The sequence below is a fragment of the Lynx rufus genome, unplaced genomic scaffold (assembly GCF_022079265.1).
Source record: "Lynx rufus isolate CCGP_SWC_20201006 ecotype Redwood Valley unplaced genomic scaffold, mLynRuf1.p SCAF_6, whole genome shotgun sequence".
Taxonomy (NCBI): domain Eukaryota; kingdom Metazoa; phylum Chordata; class Mammalia; order Carnivora; family Felidae; genus Lynx; species Lynx rufus.
Window position 1 is genome coordinate 8,260,264 of NW_025814878.1, and position 14,180 is coordinate 8,274,443.

Genomic DNA, 14,180 nt, shown 5'->3' on the forward strand with positions numbered 1-14,180 from the left:
TGTCTCTCTTTATTAGAGTTAAGTACAGGAGGGCGCAAGGTAGAGGGAGCCAACCCTGTAGCAACTCAAGAAGGTCTAAGGACAATGATAACAGTGTGAAATGCCTGCCTGGGGAGCCTGATATCCAAGAAGAAAAAAACAATGAAAACATTATCTCAGATATTACCATAACCCACTGTACCATCTGATTCAATTAAATTGTACCTGAGAGGAATAGAACAAAAAAAAATTGATTATCATGTGAACACCACAATCTTATTTACCTTAGAATTAACCAAAAAATTCTGTATAGACTACAATTATTTCTCAGCAATTACTTTCTCATATTCTTTTCCTCCTTTTATTTACTGTAGGAAAGTAGTAATTTCAAGACTTGGGTTTGGAATTTGGGCTGGAGAAGGGAGTGGGAGACGGATCAGTCTTCTCTATTTTGGTTTTAAGTATGTAGGTTTCCTGATGTAGCAATCATGTACTTTCCTTATAGTCTAGTTAACTTCATAGATGTCTAGGTTTGGGGAATCAAGACTCAACTAAAGACAAATTGTGGTTTGTTTTCCTTTCATTTATAATGTGTTTTCTTGAGGTGAGTTGGGTGTGAATATTTTCACTTCACTTAAAAAAGAAACTGTTAACTGAATTAAATACTTTTTTCCTTAGTTATTACATTCCTCCAAGGTAGGAAAACCTTCTAGAGAAACCAAATTATTTTCAAAAGAGTGCTTGTGGGGGGACCTGGCTTGCTCAGTTGGTAAAGCATGTGATTCTTGATCTCAAGGTTGTGAGTTCAAGCCCCACACTGGGCATAGAACTTGGTTAAAAAAAGAGGGGTGGTGGTGGTGCTTGTGATTATTTTAAGTTTGGTATTAAGCTGTGAGGGCATGATTCATGCTTTTACACTGTTGGGAAGTTGGGTGCTTTTTCCATGGACGTGGAAAATACCTAATGGTCTAATTCTTATTGTTTGGATATTTTCCTATATTTCATGCAGCCTATTTCCTGAACTAATTGGCATTATGTATCACAGTTTACCTCATGGTAGTTCCCTTCCTATGGCTCTCTGAGAGGGCTTCTGTCACATTAGTTACACGTGTACTGGCGTCTCTAAGAGTGAATTATTTTTTCTGTCTTTCAGTGTTCTCTTTACATATGTTATTTCAGGATTTATTCCCCCAATTCTAGCCTAAGGTATGATTTATTTAATTAAAAGCTTTATTCCTATGGACTTATCAATGAAAGCACTACTTATTGGGATCTAGCATAATCTGCCTGATAATCTGTACCTGGTGTCAAACATAACTTTCATTGAATTGAATTGCTGTAAGAATAAAACTTTCTGCAGGTTACATAAAAAGTCACTTTCTCCACAGAATAGATGTGGAGTAGATATGTGAACAGAGGTATCAGCAGGTGAAGAGCTAGTTGAACAATCATCATAGAACCAGAGTTTCTTACAGGATGCAATCTTTAATGCTCTCGAGTCTGATTAACCTTCCTTCATGATTCTTCTAGGTATATAGCCATTTATACCTGATGTATCTGCCATGAGAATTTTTCTATTTTACTTTAAGAAATGAGAATAATTATGGCAACTGACATAATTGAGTGCCTTCTGTGTGTTAGGCAGTAAACTAAGCATTTTACATGGTATAGACTCATTTGAACCATTTAACCCCCTTTTCCCCTCCAAAAGCCCCTCAAAAACTGGTACTTTTTTGACACTCATTTTTAAAAAAAATATTTATTTTTGGGAGAGCACAGGCAGGGGAGGGGCAGAAAGAGGGGGACAGAAGATGGGAAGTTGGCTCTGTGCTGTCAGGCTGACAGCAGCAAGCCTGATGTGGAGCTGAACTCACAAACTGGGAGATCATGACCTGAGCCGAAGTTGGACGCTCAACCAAATAGCCACCCAGGTGCCCCTTGACTCTCATTTTAAAAATGTTTTTCTTGGGACTCACAGAGGCTAGGTCACTTAAACCCAGGTGTGTCTGATTCCCAGACAGTACCGTTAGGTTTGATACCCTCCGACCAGCTCTATCCATGTCAGGTACCCACAATCTTTATATCCTGCTCCCTCTCTTCTCTGCCTTTCCTAATACAAACTATCTACATCTATCCAGAAGGGTTCACTTTGACAGTAAACATCAATTTAAGTCAAAGTGTCTTGTCTTTGGAGAACTCACACTTTTGGTCTTAACCCTAACTGAAATAATAGATCTTGTGGAATACATTTTTGGAATTGATGAGAAGATATTTTAGGAACAGGAACCTTGCTTGATGCCTCTGAAATCATACCCCACGGATGTCCATCTCCTTTGTCTATGACTAAGACTGACCTTTAATAAAGACTATTGGTTTCTTTGCTTTCCACTCCTGGGGCTATGAGTGCCATCTCAGTTGAAAAAAGAAAATAAAAGAACTCAGGCCACATATGACGCAGAAGTGAGTCATAGGAAGAAAATGATAATGTATCTATTCCCAGATGACAATTATATTTAGGATAATCTACTTTTCATCAAAATACAGGGTGCAGACAGAGTTATTTTTTATTGCTTTTTCAAATACTTCATAATGTACTTCAGAAATTTTTTATGATAGCTTTTTAACAAAATTTTAAGAGAAATAGCCATGTCAGATAAAATTGTATTTTAAAATGTGATTTAGGGGGCGCCTGGGTGGCGCAGTCGGTTAAGCGTCCGACTTCAGCCAGGTCACGATCTCGCGGTTCGTGAGTTCGAGCCCCGCGTCGGGCTCTGGGCTGATGGCTCAGAGCCTGGAGCCTGTTTCCGATTCTGTGTCTCCCTCTCTCTCTGCCCCTCCCCCGCTCATGCTGTGTCTCTCTCTGTCCCACAAAAAATAAATAAATAAATAAATAAAATAAAATGTGATTTAGCATCATGTAATTGGTTTCCATACTGGTAACTCTTTTTTCACATATGTACACATAAGAACTATGTGTCAATTTAGGAGAAATAATGTCTATTTTTCATTTTTTCTGGAGTTTTCGTTTTATACTAAGTCTATCTCATATTTTTAAGTGCTTTCCCAGTTTTTCTTAAAATTCATTCAAAATGTGTTTAGTATAATCTTTTGCTGCAAGACACTATTGATTTAATAACTTACAGGGCAAAAGACTACTAGGTGGAAATAATTGAAGATGCTGAAATATTGAGCATATTATTAAAAGTGACAGATTAATTCAGGCAGATTGAATAATGCAAGCATGAATGAGATCTGTGCATATTATTATGAGATAATACATCTGAATAATTCAGACCTTAGTTATCATTAAAGTTGAAAGAAAAATAAAATTATGTTAACATCCTAGAATACTCTTAATTAGCCTGATTTTCTCTTATGATTATAATGTAATAACAAAAATACATTATTAAATACTTTCATTTATTATTTTTAAGTGTTCATTAAGATCACATCATTAATCACAAAAGTCAGAATTGGAAAGTAATAAATAAGTAGATAGACCAAATATTATCCACAAGCATTATTTAAACAGATGGAGTCTAGTAATCTAATAATCTACCAAATTGTGTTATTTTTTTTCTTCCTGAATTTTGAGTATACATTTATTTTTAAAGCATATGTTTCTAGTTGTTAGAAGTGACCACATATTTCTGTTTTGAAATGTTCTTCTAATATTAAAATTAGTTTAAAAGATAAAGACCATAAAAAGCTTTAAATATAATAATAAGCACTAGAGTGTCCGGTTAGATGGTTACAGGGAAGATTATTAACTTGATACAAATTGACCTTTACAAAATATTTGGCTTCAAAATACAGAGGGCTGGGGAAAAAGTAGGCAGAATAGAGGTTGGGAGAATGCAGCCCCAGTGATGTCACACATCAATCATTCATTTATTCAGGAGTTTATTTTATACAAGTTGCCCGATTCTATTAGGCACAGGGGAGTCATCTATGAAGAAGGCAGATAGAGGCCTTCCTCTTATGGCACCTACAGTACCAAGTCGGTGGGGGAAACAGAGAATTAAACAAGAATAATCAAGTGTGATGTATTTTATAGATCATTATCCCCACCATACCTGACCATGAGTAGAAATATCAAGGAAGCTGCTATAGACTGAATTTTTGTGTCTTCTAAAATTGATATATTGGAATCTAAACCCCAGTGTGATGATATTTGGAGATGGAGCGTTTGTGAGGTGATTTGGTCAGGAAGGCAGAGTCCTTGTGAATGAAATTAGTGCCCTTATAAAAGAGGCCCCAGGGAGCTCCCTAGGCCCTTCTGCCGTGTGAGAAGAGGCGTCTGTAAACCAGGGAGTGGGCTCTCACCAGACTCCAAATCTGCCAGCTCCTCGATCTTGGAACTTTCAACCTCCAGAACTGTACGAAATAAACTTCTATTGTTCACAAGCCACCCAGTCTATGGTATTTTTGTTATAACAGTGAAAACAGACTAAGATAGAGACATAACCTAGTGTAGGGGAGAGTCTAGAAAGGCCTTCCCTTCATCTGAGATTGAAGAGCATATAGGAGTTTGGTAGATGGAAAAGAAAGAGGAAATGTTGTCTAGACAGAATATGTTCAAAGGTCAGAGGAAAGAAAGAGCACAATGGTAAAAGGAACCAAGAGTGGTAGGTAAGGCTGGGCACTCATTCTCCATTTCCGGGGTGGGAGGTGGGGGTTTCTGGTTTCTGCATATGGGATGCATTCAAATGCCAATGGTAACCTTTTACAGAAGGGTTTAAACAGGAAAATGGTGAGGTTAGATTTGCTCTTTTGGTAGATTTGTACTGACTGCTTTATGTAGAGTAGATTAGATTTTTTTATTGTAAAAATGAGAATAAAAAGAAGCCAAAAGAATAGGCAAAAAAACAAAACAAAACAATTTTTTTTCTCTTCTAAGAGGAAAAGATGCCAGGAACGTACGTCTCTAGGATGATCGGAAATTGGATCTACTTGAAATGTTAGCATTGGCTTCAGAAAAACAACTATATGCTGTGTGTAACCAGTCACCATATACTAAACTTAAAGCTTTTTGATACCCAATGCAATATGAGTACAAAGAAAACTAGAGTTGAATTAATCAGTGATTATTAACAGTTGGTTATTTATTCCTTTAACAAATATTTATTTAATGTCTTCTCTGTACCTAGCATTGTTCTGGGCGTGGGATGCACAGTGAACAAAATGGATGTGGTATCTGCCCTCATGGAATTTGTAGACTATACATTCTGAATCAAGAGGTTTATAATTTAAAAATGTTAAACTCAGCCATATAACTTTGTTTATTGCAATGGCCTGCCCAACTTGCCATTCTTCACAGTTCTAAAACTTTTGGCCACTGAGCCTATTTAACCTCCAACCCCATGTCTGCATTCCCTTCTTCCCACAGAATTAATCATGCCATGTGTTGCTACAGGAGGGACCCTCGTGCTGGGCATGGAGGACCCCTGGGTCAGTAACTCTATCTTGCTGTGGCTCTTGCTCTGTCCTTGGTACCGTGAGTCCTGGTGAAGGGATTTCCTGGTTTGTACTTGAAGAATTGGACCCCCAACCTTCCCAGTGCCTTGGTTTTCTGTCAGTGGTCAGTTGTCCACCACTTAGATAGACACTATGGTTGATAACCACGTGGTAATGATATTGATGATGGTGGTAGCTGGAGGAGCAATTATATACTGCAAGCTTATCCTTATCAGCTGCTATTACCTTTACTCGTACCACTTGGCTCATATCACTTACATTTTTAACGTTCTGTCCTTGAACACATCTCTTAATTTTGGTTCTGCCTCCCAGGCTTATGGATTGACATGTCCATTCTGGAGTAACAGTACCATAGGCTCAAGTTATTGTCCAGTGTTAAATGATAATGAGTTACTATTTCTTCTAACGGAAACTTTGTTTGTTTGCTCTCTCTGCCCCTCCCCCACTCTTGCTCTCTCTGTCTCAAAAATAAAATGAACATTAAAAAATAAATAAATAAAACAAAAAAATAAATAAAATTAAGCCTAAATAGCTAGCACCAATTCAGTATCAATGCTCCTAGTTTAAATATTTAGAAATTCATTAGTTGATTAATTCACTAAGTACTTATTAGACAATAACTGTGTGACAGGCTCTGGCTGGGCTGTGTTCAGGAGATGCTAGTCCTTCTGGTAAGAACTAATATCCAACATTTCATCTCATGGCCGGACAAACCACGTACCATTGGCTTGCAGGCTTATAAATGGCTTGTGGAGGTGATTTATACCAGTCACTAAATGTTTCTAAACAGATAATATAGCGCATTATATACTTGCAAATACTTGCAAAAATTATTAAGCCCCCAAAATTGCTACTTTGGGCTTCTGTATTTTTGCCATGTCCTTGTCCAAAGTACTGTGTCCCCTCTCTCCACACCATTGTTGTCATTTCTTTTCATCACTTAAAACATAATAATTTTTTTTAATGTTTAATTTATTTTTGACAGAGACAGAGACAAAGCATGAGCACAGGAGGGGCAGAGAGAGAGGGAGACCCAGAATCCGAAGCAGGCTCCAGGCTCTGAACTGTCAGCACAGAGCCCGACGCGGGGCTCAAACTCACAGACTGCGAGATCATGACCTGAGCCGAAGTTGGACGCTCAACCGACTGAGCCACCCAGGTGCCCCTAAAACATAATAATTTAAGGGGTGCCTGGGTGGCTCAGTGGGTTAAGCGTGTGACTCTTGATTTCCACTCATGTCATGATCTCACATTTCATGGGATCGAGCCCCATATCAGGCTCTGTGCTGAGTGTATGGCCTGTTGAGGATTTTCTCTCTCTCTCTGCCCCTCCCCCACTCACACATGCACTCTCTCAAAATAAGTAAACATTAAAAATGTAATAATTTAAAATGTACTTACAACAAATCCATCAACAGATGCATTCTTTACCACCAACTCTCTATATAGTGCTAATAAGCTTGAGAGATGCTTGGAATCCCCCTTCTATACATTCCAGGCCAAAAGCCATCCTGTGTTGTGTGTTTTGGAAGAGAAAAAGTTTAAGACATGGTGTTTTGATTTTTAGGAATTTATAGATAAATTTGAGGGATATGAATAATATGAATAGTATGTATGAAATAATGTACCTAAATGCTGAATTTTAAACTATTCTGAGATTCTAGGAAGAGGAAAACTAACAGGGACTTGATCTGGGTAGAGGATGTTGGGTTACTAGGAGTGAGAAGGATGCAAATCAGGGAAGAAATGAAACATGGCCTGGAATTTGAGGGATGGGAACTGTGATGGGAAGGAGACATTTTCTAGGCAAGAGGGGGAAGCATATATAAGAGAGCAGGGGAGAAAGAAGGAGTAAGAAGTATGTTCATAGGAATGACCACCTCAGGGTGCAGCACACTACTGGAGAATATGTATTGTGAGTTTATTGGAAAATTAAATTTGGATACTTTAAGGCCCAAGTATGAAAGACTCTGGAAACCAAGTAAATAAATGGTTTAGCTAGACACAGAGGGCGTGAGACGGATTAATGTTGATGGCTGTGTTCAAACAAGGTGGATCATGCAATGGTAGTTCAAATAAATACAACCAGGAAGATTGCATTTGGGAGCCATTCTCTTTTCTCATTTGAATCTGCTCAGAAATCCTGTGTACACACACACACACACACACACACACACACACAGCCTCCATGTAAACAAAGAAAAAGAGGAAAGATGTCATTAAATAATAATCATGTATTAAGATGCATCAGTGATAGTCATTTTTTTTTTTTTTTTGCATAATGGGAAGATTTCTCTCTCTGCCTTATATACTTTTTACCCATAAGTCTTCAGATACTGGTCGCTTAAAAAGTGTTATACAGTAAAGACTGATAAAAATATAAAAGGCAGGACAGATACTCATTTTCAACAAAAAAAAATGGGACAAATGAAATACCATTCTCAGAAAACCTTTCACTCTTTTCTATGCAATCTATTTAGTATCAGAAAGAATGTGGCTACTATCAGAGGTCTTGTTACTACATGATGATATTCTTTCCACATGCAGAGCAAATAACTTTCTAACCATATTCATGAACAGAGACTTTAATCTCTTTTGGATTCTTTAAGAGACTGTGCTCCAAAGGTGATGTGGAGTCTAGCTTGCCACAAGCATCTCTAGAATGTCAAATGCTGTTGATTGGATTTGTGCAGCCCAGATGACGGACACCATTCAACAAATTGAACATAATATTGTTGAAGCTCATGACAAAGAAGGAAGGACAAAAGGGGATTAATTGTCAATTAGGATCTGAAGAAAACATTTGTTTATGGTTACTCACATTTTTAAAGGTTACTTAGTTATATTCTAAAAGTCTGGAAATATTAAGCATTCCTTATTTCTTTTAAAAAATGAGGACAATAGGAAATATGACTATAAGGAATACAACTTTAATTTAATATTTTGACATGAAAGTATGCTGTAGTAATAAATTCTAATTTTTACTAGAAAAAGATGAAGGAAACAAATTGCTATTAGATAGCAGTCTACCCCTTTTGTGTATTAAATGACAATTCGTATGCATTCAACACTGGTCAGAACATTATTCATATAATGGCTAGTTTTACAGGCTTCTAAATTTTAAAGCAAGATATAAAACTTGAATAGGATTCGGGGGAGAACAGACATCTGCATTGTTAGAATATTAATGCATAAATCCCAAGAGAGGAGACTAAAGAAACTAAAATTACTTAATCTGGGAAAAAATTTTTCAGATATGTGATATTTTCTCTAAGAACAGAATAAGAAAAAAAAAGCAATAACTAAAAAGATTTTGAAATAGGTATTGGGAAAAAACAAAAACAAAAAAACCTTCCTGGGGCGCCTGGGTGGCCCAACTGGTTGAGTGCCTGACTCTTGGTTCTGGCTGGGATCATGATATCCCAGGTTATGAGTTGGAGCCCCCTGTCAGGCTCTGTGCTGATAGTGCAGAGCCTGCTTGGGATTCCCTCTCCCTCTCTCTCTGCCCTTCCACCTGCTTGTGCACGTGCACGCTCTCTCTCTCTCTCTCTCTCTCTTTCAGAATAAATAAATAAATAAATAAATAAACTTAAAAAAATTGTTTTAAAAAAACTTCCTTACAATTAGTGCAACTAGACAGTTAAAATGTTATCTTTTTTTGGAGATATTTTAAAGTAAGATGGAATCATGTTCATTCATTCATCCATTCAACAAGTATTTATTGAAAAGCAACTAATGTACAAGATAGACAAGATCCTTGGTCTCTTAGATCTTATATTATAGCAGGGGAAATAGTAAATAAAGTAATATGCTAAGAATTTCAGATCTTGGGAAGTATCATGAAGAGAACAAAACAAAGCAATGGAAAGAAAGTGGCCACATTGGGAGTTTGTACTACAGACTGGCAAGTTAGGGATGACTCTTCTGAGGTGGCAACATTGGCACTGGGACTTGATGACAGGGAAACAGACGTGCAAAATCTAGAAGAAAAGCGTGTAGGCAGGGTGAATGGCAAATGCAAAGGCCCTGAGGTGGGCTTAAACACAGGAGACTCTTGGGAGGCAGAAGGCCTGCGTGTGCTGAGAACAGGTGAGGAGGAGGAGGGGAGGCGAGGAAGGAAGGGTGAGGTGGTTGAGGCTGACTCTGTAACCTGTCTGCAATTCCAAGCCCAGAGGAGCGCTACAGGGCAGCTGCGGGGCAAAGAAGTAGGATAGGCAGGCTCTTCAGTTGGCTTTACCACTGTGACTTGAGAATAGCAACCCAAAGGCTGGTTTTTAAAAAAAAGTTGTTTTTCTTCCATAGAAAAGAAGTTATTCTAAATTTAGATGTAGAAGCATTTAGTTGTCCCCAACTAAATTCAGTATCCTAAAAACAATATCTTAGTCTATTAAAGAAATGTTGTGTCTGAAAAGACTACAGGAATCTGGCTATCTTGTGAGCCTAGTTAGATATCCTTTCTAAATACCATTCCCAGACAGTGTTTTCCATCTATTTCCCATTGCTTTAAGATAAGAGAGAATATGATTTGGGCGTTGAATTTTCCCTTGTGAGTAATACTAAACATTACATTGAGTAAAACTACTGTATTTTATTTTCAGTGTAAATCTGTTTTCTAACATCAGGTATTGAATCTGTACTTCTTTTGTAGGAAAGTATGGATATGAAATAATCATTTAATATTTAGTAAGGTAGGGAAAGAAGAAGGGGGTTACCAAATATTAGTGCTTACAATCTCTTTTGCACATTGTCTACAGCTTCACATAAAATACCAAGAAAGAGTGACTCTTCTGAGGTCATGGGGGGTACATGGACTGGAACCCTGGAATCATGAATTCCTGGATATCTTCTAGATTTTCTGGAGCCAGTCAAACCTAGTGCCTGAATAAAGACTTTCTACATGATCCCTAATAACTTTGGCTTTAGTTTCATAAGCCTCTTACTATCAAAATGAGGTTGTTGTTGTTGTTTTTATTATGGGAAATAGATTTGTGCTTTACTCCAACCTTCACCTCTATTTACCTAAATGGCATTTATTTCCAGGCCTCCTTTGGGTGCTTGAAGAGATTCAGTTAAAGGACAAAGAATGTGACCATATTCACTACCATTCTTCTGATTTATCATACTCTGAGGAGGCACAGGAAAGTCAAAGCCAATCAATAGACTCCTGATATGATCAATTATTTCTTTCTCACTATTCCTTAAGCTTTTGTCATATTTATCGTTTCCCCCTAGTACTTACAATAGTCATTTATAAATAGTAGATTTTCAGCACATTTTGTTGAGGGAATGAGTATGTATTGACATTTAGTATTCTTTATGAAATTCTTAGTTATAAAAAATAGTATAGGCTCCTATGTTCTACTAGAAGAAGGATAGTAAAATATTTATTCTACTACTTATGTTTTATATAACTTACTACCAAAAAGGACTTGAGGAAGCTTTACAACAATTCACTGAAGCAAATCAGTAAAAATATATTGGTAGCTTGTGTGTGCCTGGCTCAGCAGGATGTGATAGGGATCCCAGAATGGATGTGGTCTTCTCTGCACCCAAGGAGCCCACTGCCTTCTGGAGGTAGCAATTAACTATAACTCATGCGATCAGTACTGCAGAGGTAATCTGAGCAAAGTGCTCTGATGCAATAAGACAAATGCAGTAAGACCAGAAGATCATTACAATTCTGATAAAACAACAAGAGTCCTGCATTGGGTGGTGGCAGATATTTGAAAAACCTGGCCTTGGTGTGCCTAGGTGGCTCAGTTGGTTGAACGTTAGACTTCAGCTCAGGTCATGATGTCACGATTCGTGGGTTCGAGCCCCACATGGAGCTTTGTGCTGACAGATCAGAGCCTGCTTTGGATCTTCTGTCACTCTCTGCCCCTCCCCTGCTTGTGCTCTCTCGCTCTCAAAAATAAACAAACATTTAAAAATTAATTAATTAATTAATTAATTTAAAAAACCCAAAAACCTGGGCTAATAGAACACTGGTATAAATGAGCTCTCCTCTAATAAGGGGAATCATAAGATTTTCTTGGGAGAATTATTTTTATGGCACTAAATTTATCATGCTTGTCTTTCTATGAGTGCAATGCAAAACAAAACTGGTACTACTTATGTAGTTATACCAATAAATATACAAAAATTTTTAAATAGTGTGTTTTTCTAAAATCAATGCTTGACAATAGTTGATAATACAATCATATATTGTGTTGTATCTCCATGAAGATGTTGCTGCAGGAAATAAAGACGTATAGTCAGGCTGAGAGTTTTTTTGGTTATCTGATTTGATGTAGAGTTTAACTTACAAGTTATAGACAAGTAAAGAGCATATTCCATATCCCAATTGGACAGACTACTGCTAGTCACTTTTGTCACACACAAGAGACCTTCACCTTCAGATGTGACACATACCATTGTCTTCCTGTCAATGCTCCAGAGTCATTTTTCCAACGGTGTCAGCAATTTCTTCCTCAGAGGCTGGCCGCTCAAACTCCCACCAATCTAAAAGGCAAGTCATTAAAAGCAGAAATTAGATTTCTTGCAAGTAAGATTTTTAACAGCGCTAAACTGATAGTGCGTGTCAGGGTTTAAAAGACTTGGGGACTAATCCAAGGAAAAAGATATGCCTACACAACAAAATTGGGCAGAGCTTGGACAAGGTTTCCTGAGAGGGGAAAGTGCCTCACAGTGGGAGGCTGTCCAGAGGCTCACAGAGGGGGCCACTATCTAGGAGAGAGGAGGGAAGGGAACTCCTGGAGGTGGGGCCGAGGAGGGATCAGAGAAAGGACTTCTTGCTTTCAGGTGCTATCACTCAGGAGCACCGTTTGGAGTCCCTGGGTCAGAAGGGCTACAGCATGTGGGGTCTTATCATCATGTGGCTATATCTTAATGGCCAGCAGATGCCTGGTGAAGTTTTGCAATGATATAACGTAGAAGGGTTCTAAATGACTCAAATCTGCTTTTTTGGTGCCATTTTTAAAATAATTGAATGTGGAAAAGTTTACATTTTGTGCTTTGTGAATTTTTGAAATAACAGGTCTCAGTCTGCAGTGAAGATATAAACAATCTAGGAGTCAATATGCCGAGGCCATCTTTGGCTCATTTATGAAGAAATGAATTTTTTCCCCCTTGCTCAGGGTTTGGTTCTTTGTAAAAAACAAAACATTTCATTGCTTAAGAAGTAGCAGTAAACAGAAGTTTATGAAAGTTATGGAAAATACTTTAGTTATTGTCTAAGGTTAAGAATTTGAAATGGGATAGAGGCAGATATATTCTGCAGAGCTTTTTAAGAACTAATATAGATCTCATGATTCACAAGTTGGATGAAATACAGCTTGATGCATTTTATGAGTCACTTAAACTCAATCAATTAAATTAAGTGTTTGAAGAATTTAGAGACCCACCAGATCTATTTGTGACAATGGAAATACACAACAAAGTGGTTGCTTGTCTTCCGATTTAACCTCCCCTCAAGATTCTTTACTGTCCCCCCTTACCAGAAGAGTCATTGGATAACTTAAGTGATTTGTAACTTGCTCCTGTCTGCAGTAATAACTGAACTTCCCTTTGCTGCTTTAAAATCATTTGCAGGTGTGTTTTTCTATTTATGTTCAAACAGTATTTGGTTGTATGTATTATTTAGCAACTAATCAAAATAGTTCATACAAATTTTACAAAACTTCAAGGAATAATTTTCCATAAAATTTTTGGAGTAAACATTTACTCAGTGTTGAATGGTTTTATTATGGTAATAAGCATTTATCAAGTACACATTTATATGTAAGGAAGTCTAGATCATTTCTTTTCAATGGTCTTGATTCTCATATATATATATATATATATATATATATATATATATATATATATATATATTTTGCCAGGAAGTAGGATTTATTGGTAAGCATGAATAGCATGTTAATAATTTAACAAGCATGAACCTCATGCTGAGGTTCTCATCAGTTCAGAGACTGCTCTATTCATCCAAGGGGCTACGATTAGGGATGTATTTGACCCCACAGCCATCTGGGATGAGCCGCTTTTCAGCCACCATGTCTTCAAATTCATTTGCATTAAATGGGCTTAGTAAAGCCCTACTTCTTGGAAATGTGGATCATCTGGTGGCCATGGAACTTGAATTTGGCCCTGTGTAGGGTGTCAATCACATGCTCCTTGTTCTGCAACTTGGTACAGATGGACATGATGCTTGGCCAATGTGGACCCTGGCCATCGTGCCCTGGGGCTTTCCAAAGGCACCCCATGTGCCTGTCTGGAGCCTAGATTGGAGATATCATGAGGTCAAACATCAATGTCCACTGGAAAGGGCTGTTTCCAAGGTCCCTTAGGGCAACCAGACAATCAATAGACTGCATACACTACCAAGGAGGCTGCTGTTTGCAGCCATTGCACACTGGGCCCCCATGGGGAAAGAGCACAGTTTAATTGGCTGCAGATTGTATATTCTTAATAGCTTATCTTTAAGTTCTTGACTTAGTAGTAAATACACTACTGCTATACTTTAAAAATTCTTTTTCTGAGTTCTAACCTTATTTTTTTAATGTTATGATGAATTATTTATCTTTTTAAACTATTGAGAATTGTGATGCATCAGATAATATCATAATATTCTTTCATTTAGAAAATGCAAATTATTCCTTTTAATATATTAAAGCATTCAAATTCAAAATGTAATTATAATTAAAGAAAGTATGTCATTTTTTTTAAAG

At 37.4% G+C, this 14,180-nt stretch overlaps 1 non-coding gene across 1 annotated transcript; it reads right to left on the minus strand.

Moving 5' to 3' along the window:
• Nucleotides 1-13,777: 13,777 nt before the first annotated feature.
• LOC124529509 (small nucleolar RNA SNORA70) lies at nucleotides 13,778-13,906 on the minus strand. Its single transcript, XR_006966395.1, has one exon. It is a non-coding gene; the product is annotated as a small nucleolar RNA SNORA70 (small nucleolar RNA).
• Between the last annotated feature and the right edge of the window lie 274 nt (nucleotides 13,907-14,180).